The 13,071-nt window shown below is 33.8% G+C and overlaps 1 pseudogene; it reads left to right on the forward strand.

The window, feature by feature from the left end:
• Positions 1-1,681: 1,681 nt before the first annotated feature.
• On the forward strand, positions 1,682-9,401 carry LOC107674287 (scavenger receptor cysteine-rich type 1 protein M160-like; annotated as a pseudogene).
• The last annotated feature ends 3,670 nt before the right edge of the window (positions 9,402-13,071 follow it).

The raw sequence follows: 13,071 nt of genomic DNA on the forward strand, positions 1-13,071 counted from the left end.
GGCTGTTCATGAACTCACTGTCTGTCCTGCCACGGCCAAGGAGGCCGTTCATGAACTCTCTGTCTGTCCTGTGTCATGTTCTGATTGGTTGTCTAGGTCATGTGTCTTGTTTCCCATTTGTTTGTTCATGTCATGTGACCCTCTTTGTTTGCTATAAGTAGCCATGTCGTTGTCTTTGTTCCTGGTCGTGTATTGATGTTGTAACCCGCTGTCGGTGAGTCTAGTCTGTTCATGCCTCGTCTAGTCTGTTCATGCCTTGTCTAGTCTGTTCATGCCTCGTCAAGTCTGTTCATGTCAAGTCAAGTCACGGATTATTGTTTGGCTGTTTGGATCACACTGTAAATAAACTGCACTTGGGTTCTCATTTACGCTCGCCTTCAGTGGATTAATTCGTTACAAATACTTTTGCGCAATGAAAGATTAATAGCCTTTCTTGCTCTGTCCTATCTATCATATGATGCTATCTCTGTGCTATACATTTAAAATAAATCTCTTTTAATTTTATAGTATATATTTATATATAATGTATTTCACAACAATACAAAGAGCAATATGTAACATTTTACCAGATTTAGACCTAAAATTCACTTTTATTTTTCCCCTCTAAATGCTTTTTTCAATAAATGTTTAGATTTTATAAAATTATTGTGCACTTGTGATTTTTCTAACCTAAAAGGTTATCCACCTAGTGATCCACTAACCTAGTATATAATAGTATTTTTGTCATAGATTATGATTATATATGTTTACATTTGTTATTTATCTTTAAAATGAAGTTGTCTATAGTTAGTAGATTGTGTTTAACAGACAGAAGAGTGATGATCAGGTCAACCCACAGAGGTATTGAAATTCTACATTGACTTAAAAAAAAAAAAACTGTGCTGGTCGGCCAATACTCAGAATTTTTGGTATCGGATCGGTTCTGAACAAATGGTATTGGTGAATCCCTAACTAAAATCTGAACAATGGATGAAGCCAGGTTCAAAATTCTTGTTTCATTTTGTTAACATATTGGAGTCAAAGGTTTCTACAGAGGGGATTTTGGATATCTCTTTTTATCACTCCATAAATCAGAAAATACTGTCAACAGCCAGTAAATAAATAAATACATTTTCTAAATTTTTTAGAAATAAAATGTTGTATAAAATCAGCAAATTATATATGAACAAACCCTCTGTAAAAACCTTCAGAATATGGATTGGAATAATGTTTGGTGTATGTAAATGCTGCTGAAGTAGAGATTTTTGGCTCAGTGCAGGAGAAAAATCTCATTTTGAGAAAACAGCCAACAATTGAAATGTACAGATGCAAAGATAAAGTGTTATTAAATAAACACTTTAAAGTGTATTTTAGATATTTTCATTCCACTCGTCTGAAAAATTAGGGTACATTATGAAAATCCAAAAAGCCCAAAATCTCAAAGAATAAGAAAAACAGTGTTTTTGCCTGTAGTGTCTCACCTTAAATCTGGACGTGAATGGGATTGCAGAGAGGACAAGATTATCAATAAATAATGTCTTAAATGAAATACAAAGCATATCAAATCAAATGAGGATGAATGGTCTCAGGTGAAGAAAATGAACAGCATGTTGAAAAAAAGAAATTATGTGACATCACAGAGCCCTTAAAAGCAGGTACAACATTTGGCCTGTCCCTCTCCTCTGTCCTCCTTTCTGCCATCATGTGGTTCCTGCTCCTGTCTTTGCAAATATCAGCTATTCAAGGCAAGTGAAACTGTATTTAATAATTAAAACAAATTCCATATTCTGACCCTGTTTACATGCATTGTGTTCCATTCTGCTGTTAATGGTGCATTTAACAGATGGAATTAATTTATTTGGCACATGTGTGTTTAATGTGGGACCAAACGTAGTCAGAGACAGCTAATGAAAATGCTTATATTTTGCTTTATTTTGTAATTCAGTGCAATATTTTCATTATGTATCATTAATTTATATTGTCAAAAACTTTTGAATGAAAAGTGGAAAAGTTACTTAGTATGTGAATGCAGCTGAAGCTGACATTAATAAATCATGATGATGATGATGATGATGATGATGATGATATTCTCCAGCTAATTTTCAGATGTTCAAAAGAGCATCTTGTGTATCAAAGGAACAAAAATAAATAAATAAGTGATCATCTATGGCATAATCAATTAAATAAAATGGCTAATCAGTCACCTAGAAATAATATAACTATTCCTTGTTTTAACATCTTCAAATTCCTGTAACTTTATTTAAAGGAAATGAACATTTAAATGAATATATATCATTTTAATATTATTAATCTATAGCTAGTAAATCTAGTTTAGTTATTTGAGCAATCTTTGTTTTGGACATGATGCTGTACATGATGCATATATATATATATATTTGAATTATTTGATTATTTATTATGATAATCTGCTGTTTAAGAATGCAGTTTTAGTGCATTTTTGTGTGTATGATCATACACACTTATTTATTTATTTAGCTGTTTGATTACTAGAGCTAGAGCGCTTCTACTATCAAGCACTTGAGAACAATTTGAATGTGTTAAATTCAAAAAGAAATGTGAAATGAATGAACAAACTAATTAATGAATAAATTAATAAATAAAAACTTTATTATTTAAAGTATCTTGAAATATGTCTCCATCTTAATTTATAATTAATTTGCAACTGGACAAAACTAACTAGTTTTGGTTATTTGGTATTAACACATGCGTACTATAGCATATAAATACATCTTTCATCCTTTCTTTTGTTCTTGTCTCCTCTAAGTGTATAAATTAACCAATTGAATACTGCAAAATCAGAGCCAGTTGCATTCATTCTTAATGAAAACTGCTGCAGTGATTAATATATATTAGTACATGATAATGCATCTTTGTGATATAAAATATATGATTAATTAATTAATTAATTTAATCTACTTAGTGGAATGAAAATGGTAGGGATACATACATATTTATGCATATTAAAACACATGACATTAGTTTTGAGTCCATCTTCAGATGTAGATGATTGGTGCAATAATATTTAATTAACGTTCTAGACATAAAGAGACCAAAACCAAGATCATGCTGTGGTTTGTGTGTCAAGCATATGTTCTTCATAACCCTGTGTGGAAAGGCACGGTTATACCTGTGATTAACTTACTGATGCTTATGTGTAGCGGGTTTATCTCAGAATCTGAATAAACCTGCAACTCGTCAGAATTTCAGAGCTGAAAACCACGGGCAGATAAGAGACCGCAGCAGTTTCTGCAGAGTATGTGGCTCATCTGTTCTCAGAACTCAGAGCCACATTTTTCCAATGACCATATAAGGTTAAAAGAGACACCTTGACCCTGATAATATTATATTATATCTTTTAATTTATAAATATAACTTCTGTACTCTTTACATGTCATTGGATGTCTTTTTGTTTTTATTTAAATTTAAGGTCTGATAAAAGTGATTTTGTACTGTACTGTACTCGTATATTGCATTCAAAAGATGTGTAGCTATTTCAAAAGAAATTACTTTTGGTGGAAAAAAGATTGTTAATTATTAGTAAAACTGAATTGAATGTAATCTTAAATTTAATTAATTTACATTTTTTGCAGGTCTCAATGTGACTTTACGTGGATCTAACAGCCCTTGTATAGGCCGGCTGGAAGTGTACAACAATAAGCAGTGGGGCTTAGTGTGTCATCACGGGTTGATAAAAGAAAATGGAGAGGTTGTGTGTAAATCATTAAGGTGTGGGAATCATACACGCTCTGATATAGAAAGGACCCTCTACAAAGATCCACCTCCACCCCAACAACATTGGATGGATCGAGTGAAATGCACATCTGAAGAAGAGAGCCTTTGGAAATGCCCAATCGTTGCAGGAGATAAAACAGGCTGCAAAAATGATTTTGTTGCTGTTTAATGCTCTGGTAGGTAATATTCTTTTAACTGAAAAAAAAAAGTTTGATATTTGTATTTAGTGTCCAGATGCAAATCAATACACATTGTTGTTGCCAAGCTTTTCACCATAGGAAAAGTTAGACTGAGTTTGAATCTGAATGAACAGCGTGATAAATGTGCTGGCGTGGTGGAGTTCTCAACGCCCAATGGCATCATTGTATGTGTATGTATTTTTTTAAACCCAATAAACGTTTTTTAAATATAAAAATATTAATAATTATTAATATATATTTATATATTCATGTAAAATGTGTAATTAATTAATGTATTTATTTTTTTAATCTTGGCCAGATGAAAGCAAAGCAAAAAAGATATGTCAGGAGCTTGGTTGTGGAGATCATTTTTACATCCCTAAGCCTGGAATGTTCAAAGGACAACAGAGCAAACAAAATGTATTGCTTCATTGTGTTGGCAATGAGAAGTACTCTTGGCAATGTATGGAGTGGTCAGACTGCCAGGAGCGAGCCAGTGTGATCTGCACCAGTAAGTGTATACTGTTATTAAACAGCTCTATGGAGTACTTTGCTCTGATTGGTCAGTTGCAGCATTCTAATATTCTAATATTCACCGTAGTCTATAGCAATATTATATACCAGTCCATACACGCATGTTTGTGGAGTAAATGAAATGGTACTGAAATCCCCTCCGGGTCATACAATACTTCTGTAAATGCTTTAAATTTTCTATTAAGTTTCCCATTATTTCCATTGTTTGTGTCAAGTGAGAAGTAAAATTCACATTTACACAGAAATGCTTGTATTACTCAGAGCACAAGAGGTTACGTCTACGAGATGGCAGCAATGTTTGCTCTGGGTTGGTGGAAGAGTACAGTGTTGAAAAAAACTCATGGGATCTTCAGCGGACAAATGTGAGGCCTGAAGTCGTCTGTCCACAACTATACTGTGGTTCCACTGGAAATTTCACAAACGGTAATAATATTACATTAATAATTATATATTATATATAATATTATATAGACAATTTACTCACCCTCAGGACATCTACGATGAAGAAGAGTTTGTTTTTTCATGGGAACAATTTTGCAGAAATTTAGCATTACATCACTTGCTCACCAATGGATCCTCTGCAGTGAATGGGTGCCGTCAGAATGAGAGTCCAAACAACCGATAAAATCATCACAAAAATCCACAAGTAATCCACACCTCTCAAGTCCATCAATTAACATCATGTGACGTGAAAAGCTGCGTGTTTTAAAAGAAACAAATCTATCATTTAAGACGTTTTTTACTTCAAACCATTGCTTCTGTCTAAAATATGAGTCCTCTGTCCTATAATATTGCTTTCTCCAGAGACATATGCATAGATTAAACACTGTCAAGCAAAAATAGTAAAAAAAAAAAAAAAACATGTCTGTGGATTTATAGTAAAAAAAAAAAAAAAAAACATGTCTGTGGATTTTGATGTGAGAGGACTACAGGAGGACTACATTTCTCGAAATCTGTTCCAATGAAGAAATAAACTCATCGACATCTTAAATGACCTGAGGATGATTAAATTCTCGGCAAATTTAGATTTTTGGGTCGACCAATCCTTTAAGCACAATGTAAACTGCCATTTAATACCCATTTATTTGATACACTCTTCATAGACAGCATCAAAGTTAGACTGGAGGATCCGAGAGAAAAATGCGCTGGAAAAGTGTCACTATTTTACGCTGGGCATTGGACACCCGTCTGCCAAGACAGTAATCATGAAGCACTTAAAAAGGCAATCTGCAGTGAACTGAATTGTGGGGTCAGTCTGCAGGGAACTGACCATCTTAGTTTGACTTTGCATGACGAGTCCCAAATCCCAGGACTATCAGGAATTAAATGTCTGGATCGTGCCAACTCTGTTTCCAAATGTGACCTCAGTAAGGTTTCATTGAAAACACAATGTACTGTGATGTATCTGAAATGCACAGGTATTTATCATTTTTGATACTTCTTACTCAAAGTATCTCTAGGCCAAGGGTGTAGTTTCTTGTCTGACCTTTGACCTTTGCTCCTGCACATACAAAACAATACCTTTAATATTTCTGCCATTCATGTGACAGATTGGGAACGATTGCTCCTCTATAAAAAGGAAGGTGAATGCAGTGGTCAAGTATATGGTTTTAGAAATGGAAAAACACAGCTCGTCAGAGAACAGGGATGGGGCCGAGAGGAAGGACAAAAGCTGTGCGAGTATCTGCAGTGTGGAAACTACACATCACACTCCACACGCAACACACATGGAAAAACTACAGAGTGGTGGAATAAGACCTATAATTGCTCAGGGAAGAAGAACATGTTGGAGTGCGAGAGCCGCGATCAGGCCGTCCAGCTTCAGCAGCAGTTAACCATCCAATGTGACCGCAGGTTATAATTTCAGTAATAATCTGTTACCTGTTGAGATGAGTGTTTTCTTAGCATCAATGATACATTCTAGGCTAAAAATTTAAATGTCAAATTTATTTTTAATTTACATTTGAGTAACAAATTAAAATGAAAACAGAATATCAATTGTGTGTGTGTGTGTGTGTATATATATATATATGTACATGTAATTTCTGTGTTTAAAACAGACCAGAGCAGTTCACTCATTCCAATTCAAGATCCGGTTCTTAAATTCTTTTAATTTGACCAATCCTGCTATAAAATATATTACACAAAGTGCAATACATGACTTACAGAAAAATAAATATTTGATTGTCTGTTTTCACTCCTTTCCAGGTAAACCTCCAGCCATTACGCTCTCAAAAAAGTGCACAGGAGAGGTGCTCATAAATAAGGAGCATATTAGTGCATCTCAGTGGCATGATCAGATGTCCGACAATTTATGTGACAGCCTCGGCTGTGGTAATGCCATCCAATATTGGAGCGTTAAACCAGATACAAAAAAATGCTGGCATTTCAGCTGCACAGGAATGGAGACATCGGTGTGGCAGTGTGGCTCTAGTAAGGACAACTGTGAGAACATTCTCTCTGTGGCCTGTAAAAGTGAGTCATACACATAATACTGGGCTGTATATTAGGACTGTTACTGTGGGTGAATATTGAATTGATGCTGAAATGTAGTTCAGTTCCTCATTTAAACACCCTATGCAATTCAAATTGGAGTTTTGTGGCTGTTAGTCGATTTCTGTTTGCTCATCTACACTGGTGGTCAGAAGTATGGAATAATTAAGATTTTTTTCATGTGTATTTGCTTGTAGAGTACTTCACGTTTTGCAGATATATGCAAGTTTTTAAACATTTAAAAAGATTAGTGAAATGTACAGAATATATCTAAGTGTTTTTTTATTTTATTTACGTTTGTATTGCAGATAGTGTTGAATTCAGCTCCACTGAGAAGTGTGGCGGTAAGCTTGGGATCAAGTATAAAGGGCAATGGGAATATGCATGTGGAAAACTGACTGAGGCTGATGCTAAGAAGGTTTGTGATGTGCTCAAGTGCAAAGTTAATCGAGAACCACTGAATGAACAGGAACTAGTCAAGGAAATAAAGGTGGAGATTAGTTGTCCAAAAAGCCACCAGAACATTTCTCAGTGCGTGAACCATCTCGAAAACCATGAATGCAGTCTTGAACATGCTGAAATCAAATGTGAAGGTAAAAAAAAACACAGATACCATACACTTTAATATAGGAAAATCATTTTTATTGTTTTGGGATTTGTTTTGCCACTGCTTGCTTTCTTGCATGAAGTTAAATAGCTGTGGGTTTGCTTGATTAAAGGTTAATAAACAATCTAACCTGTGAAACTGTGCCATTAAAATTGCAGGTTATATTTCAAAAAGAGTTAATTCTTCAGTGAGTCTGATATTGGGGTCTATTAGGAGGCGTGCTGGGGTTGCTGATTTTGTTTTTGATGATCACAGATCGGAAAAGCCTACTTTTAGCTTGTGAGTATCACTTGCACTATGCTATCATATTATTTTTACATGATAGAGTTACATAGTGATATTTGGAGGGCCTTCATCTTTTTAACCTGTTGATGGCAGTGTTTCCCACTCCTTGTCTCACTACAGATCAAACAATAGCAAACAGAAGCAATTGAAAGCATACTTTTCTACCTGTTTCTCTTTTTGCAGTAAGTCATTAAAGAAATAAGAAATGCAAAGACATCAACACTGATATGAATGAAATGGATAAGACGGATACAGAGAACGGAGGTATACTGTGTCATTTTATAATTATTACTTTCAACATTGTGAATATTGAGACACAAGCTAATGCTTTCCTTAATTGCAAAATTTATTTATTTTTTACTTTTGCAACTATTAAGACAAAATCATTCACACACACACACACACACACACACACACACACACACACATATATATAGGAAGATGTACAAAAGTCAATAAACTATATATGTACATTTTGTTTTAAAGCAAAGATATTCATTTTTTTTATTTTAGTTATAAAATATTTATTTAAGCAAAGATAATTATTTTTCAGATTTGTCTGAACGAAAGGCATTGTTTTTAGATAATGATGAGTATGAGGATATGGATTCTCTCATGGACAAGTCAGGTGAGATATTCAAATATTAGTCTTATAATAGCAGATCATTTTTAATTGTCAGTTTCATTCATTTCAACACATAATGTATGTCAATCGATCAATCTTTTACTTAGTCTGTTCATTTTAGTTTTTATTTATTTATTAGTTTATTGCATACCTGCCTGCCTACACATCCATTTGTCCTTCCAGATGTTCTTTAACTATAATACATAAATAAACTATACTATACTATACTAAAGAAACCATAAAATAAGTCTCAACAAATTTTAATCAACAAAATTACTGATTCTTTTTTATGTTTGATAAACTAAATTATGTTGATTAACTGAAGAAACACGCCATTTCAGTCAGAGTAAAATAAATATTAGTGACACTGACTAAATTTAAAGGGCACATTCAGACTAAAAGAAAAAAAAAGAATATATAATGTATAAATAAATTAATATATACAAATGTATATTTCTTTATATGTGTAAGAATAAATTTGGTTTCTCCAACAGGAGAGGAGGATGAAGATGACAGAAAGAGAGATTCTTCTGGTACAGAATATGATGACATTGAGGGACAAGCCAATGGAATCTCTCCTTTTCAAACCCACCATGATGACGACCTCATCCTCCCTCTCCTTCCCAAGAGACCCGAGAGCATTCTTGGTACGGCACTCAAATTCACACCACACTGTGTGTGTACCCTTATGGAAATGGTGCTGACCTTTTCCTTTGTGTTCTCATCAGATCAGGACACCTATGAAGAGGAGACAGAGACACAGGAGGACTATGATGATGTCATACCTGTCGAGGCTGCAGCCAATGAAAATGCAGGGACGACAGGCACACAAGCACATGTAGATGTAGACGTGAATGAAGGTGCAGATTCAGATTCAGAAGCAGGTCTAGGTGCCGATGCTGTATTGGTGACCACAGAGGTAGAAGTTCACGCTCAACGAGAGTAATGAAGCAGCCAAGTGACCGAATTGTTCTTTTAAGTTAATGTTAATAAGAGATAAGATTCTTTTTCATATAAGTAGAACCTTGGGAAGATTAAACGGATAAATGCTGTTTAATGATGCTAACTCTCAAGATTTATCTCAAGATGTACAGTATAAAAGAATGGACACATAGGCAAAACTGATTTGGAATAACAAAATCATCTTCACAGCAGAGTATGACTTGATAAAAAGAGCTAATTTTTGTGCTGACAAGCCAGTCAAATTTTATGTAATTATTTAGGTATTATCTGTTTTCTTCTGTTTTGCTTCATTTGTTTTTAGTCTGTTAAAGCTCATGAGCAGGCCCACATGAACTCAGCAGAAAACCTTGAAATTTAAATTCAATATAGGCTATCCTGTTCGTTTGATTTGGTAATATATTTAAAAATTCTACAAGACCAGATAATACAATGTTTGTATAAATATTTAGGAGGTTAAAGTTCACTTAATGGAATGCTTCACCCAAAAACTAAAATTTGCTGAAAAGTTTTTTCAGTACAGATTCGGAGAAATGTAGCATTACATCACTTGCTCACCAATGGATCCTCTGCAGTGAATGGGTGCCGTCCGAATGAGAGTCCAAACAGCTGATAAAAACATCACAATAATCCACATGACTCCAGTCAATCAATTAATGTCTTGTGAAGTGAAAAGCTGAGTCCATTATTATTACTGAGTCTGAAATCCATTATTAAGACATTTTTAACTTCACACCGTTGCTTCTGACTAAAATACGAGTCCATAATCCACTAACATATTTGAACTGTTTTGGACTGTTTTTCTTGTAAACAGTGCTTGATCTATACACATTTTCTCCTGATTCAGACACGACAACTGGATGAAGCAATATTATGGATAGAGGACTCATATTTTAGCAGGAAGCAACAGTTTAAAGTTAAAAACATCTTTATGAATTTGTTTATTTGTTTCTGGACCGGTGTAGTGTGGATTACTTGTAATTTATTGTGAAATTTCTAGGTGTTTGGACTCTCATTCTGATGGCACCCATTTACTGCAGAGGAACCATTGGTGAGAAAGTGATGTAGTGCTAAATTTCTCAAGATCTGTTCCCATGAAGAAACTATTCCTATATTGCACTATGTATGTAAGAACAGTGGGATATCCATTTAGTTTCCATCCATTTTCTGTGTCAATAATAAGGCAAACATTAGCATGTAAAATACATTTAGTTATGCAAAAATTAAAAGTTTTGAAATGGTAACCAGTAGTTTCCTTAATGCTCCATGATAGTACTCAAGAAATGTAAAAATGATGCTCTCAAAGTCACCAAAAGTGAAAACCTACAGTAGGTGCTATTTTGGCAAAAAAATGTACACAGTATATTTTATTTGGGCCGACTTATGAGCATGTGTATTAATTTGACTAAATCATCACATTTTTTAAGAGATATTACTTATTTTAAAATTAATTATAGTTGTATACAATTTTACAATAAGAACCTCATTTTCTGTTTTGTATAGCCTATAATTTGAAAGATTAAACCATAAACTCAGATAATGCATTGTTTAGAAATTTTGCAGCCATCTGCCTTTTATTTTTATTTTTTGTCTTGTTTTGAAAATTGCTTTTATAGATTTTTCCATATTAGGATTCATTTCACATTAAAGTAACTTATACTTCTGACTCTTTTGTAAACAATTATACAGTTGAATGCTGTCAGTTTCATGTATCTCAGTAAATCTCAGAAGAGCTGGAGGTGAAACGGTGTCAGTGGAGACATGCTCTGGTACTGTGTGTTAAACTGTATCGTTCTATAACGCTTCATCAGTAACTCTCCTTCTAATTGCAAATATGTCTGATTACATTTGACATCTGCTCACACATGCCCACATTTAAACTCAGTAACAGCTGCTGTGTGCTATAACTAGCAGTACTAGTGTTACTGTGTTTTGGTGACGTCTTCCTGTGACCGGTGAAGTTCACATGTCATCTGCTTTACCCTGAGGGACTCGTTTGTAAGTGGTTTGTGTAAACAGAACATGGTTCTTTTGAAGAGAACTGACCGTGTGTCTTTAGGGGCCGGAATCTCTGAATAGAACATTCCAAAATTCAAATGAGGATTATCCAGGATTTATTAAACATTCGCTACAGTTCCACGAAGAGCATTTTAACACAGTCTGTTTAAAAAGATTAATCCCGCCAGTGCTGATTGTAACTAATGAATGTGATGCCCAATTCCCCCACTTAAATCATGGGTGGACATTTTTGTCTTTTGTTTATATTGTTGTTTTGACCTTGTATAATTAAAAAAAAAAAAAAAACTTGTTAGCAGCTGGTTTGCTAAAGTAATTCAGGTAACGACACAAACATGCTCCCAAAACTAGCAAGTTCATCAGTTTGCAGGCAAGTTCTGAGAGCATGATTGTGGAGGATGCATCTCAATCTGGTGCAATCTTTTGTATCAGGTCTAAATTTTGTTTTACATTTTTTTTTACATTATTACATTATTATTTTTTTTTATATCAGGTCTAAAATTCACAATGTGTTTTCTGGAGCATTCTATAATGGGCCTTATTTGCATGTTTCTGCTGGAAAGCATGACAGTGAATGAAGTGCACTTCAACATACTTTTAAAAAGACTACTTATTACAGAAATAATATGCTTTAAAAGAATATATTATGAATATACTCATAATTAATGAATATACTCATAATTCATATAGTCATATATTATGAATCAATGTAATGTTTTGCACACTTAATTGCATATATATATATATATATATATATATATACACACACACACACACACACACACACACACATCTTTATAGGCTATGTAATTTCATAATTAGGTCCATGAAATTTGAATGTACTGACAAGCATTTATGGTACATTAAAATATAGGGCTGGGTATTGACACAAATTTTCATGTTTCGATTCGATATCGATTATTTAGGATATACATCATACAGGTACAGTACATGGCAAATTTTCTCAAGTTAAAAAAATGATCAACTAATGATGTAAAATCTATGAGAGTCGGTAGGCTACTACAACATTGAAGATTAAAATGAACTGATTTGTATACAAACACTTCAATTACACTCAGTGAAGTTTTTATAATAAAGTTATAACTTTACAAGAACATATAGGCCTAATTATATTTTTACAATTCGTTTTTTTTTAATATATATACAATTTAAATGGTGGCTGTCATAAAAACTTAACAGATTTATTCAAACACAAAGTAAATATGAACAGTAAAAAATGTGTTATATGATCCATATATTTAGCAAATTCTCCTCTCTAGAGGTCTTTTTCTAGCTGATTAACGAGTTTATGGTAAACAAATATGTTTCTTTTTTTTTTTAAGTAAATGTGACCTTACATGACATATTGTTTACAAGCTGTTATATTGATGTCTTTCCGCGGTTGAAACAATGATTGAGAGATTACATGAGGCAGTCGCAGGATATGGATTTCGGCCAGTTGTACTCTTTCTTTTAACATACCTTCATTCATGTTTATTTCATGCTAACTGCTATTTAAGCGGAGGAGACGATCAGTTCGCGCTGCCACTTCTCTCGATCTGCAGGCCCTACAGCAATCTCTCACTCCACATCAAACAGCACCAAAACAGAATTTATTTGAATATTGTAAAAAAAAAAAA

Source organism: Sinocyclocheilus anshuiensis, unplaced genomic scaffold (genome assembly GCF_001515605.1).
Source record: "Sinocyclocheilus anshuiensis isolate Anshui unplaced genomic scaffold, SAMN03320099.WGS_v1.1 scaffold188, whole genome shotgun sequence".
In the NCBI taxonomy this organism is placed as follows: domain Eukaryota; kingdom Metazoa; phylum Chordata; class Actinopteri; order Cypriniformes; family Cyprinidae; genus Sinocyclocheilus; species Sinocyclocheilus anshuiensis.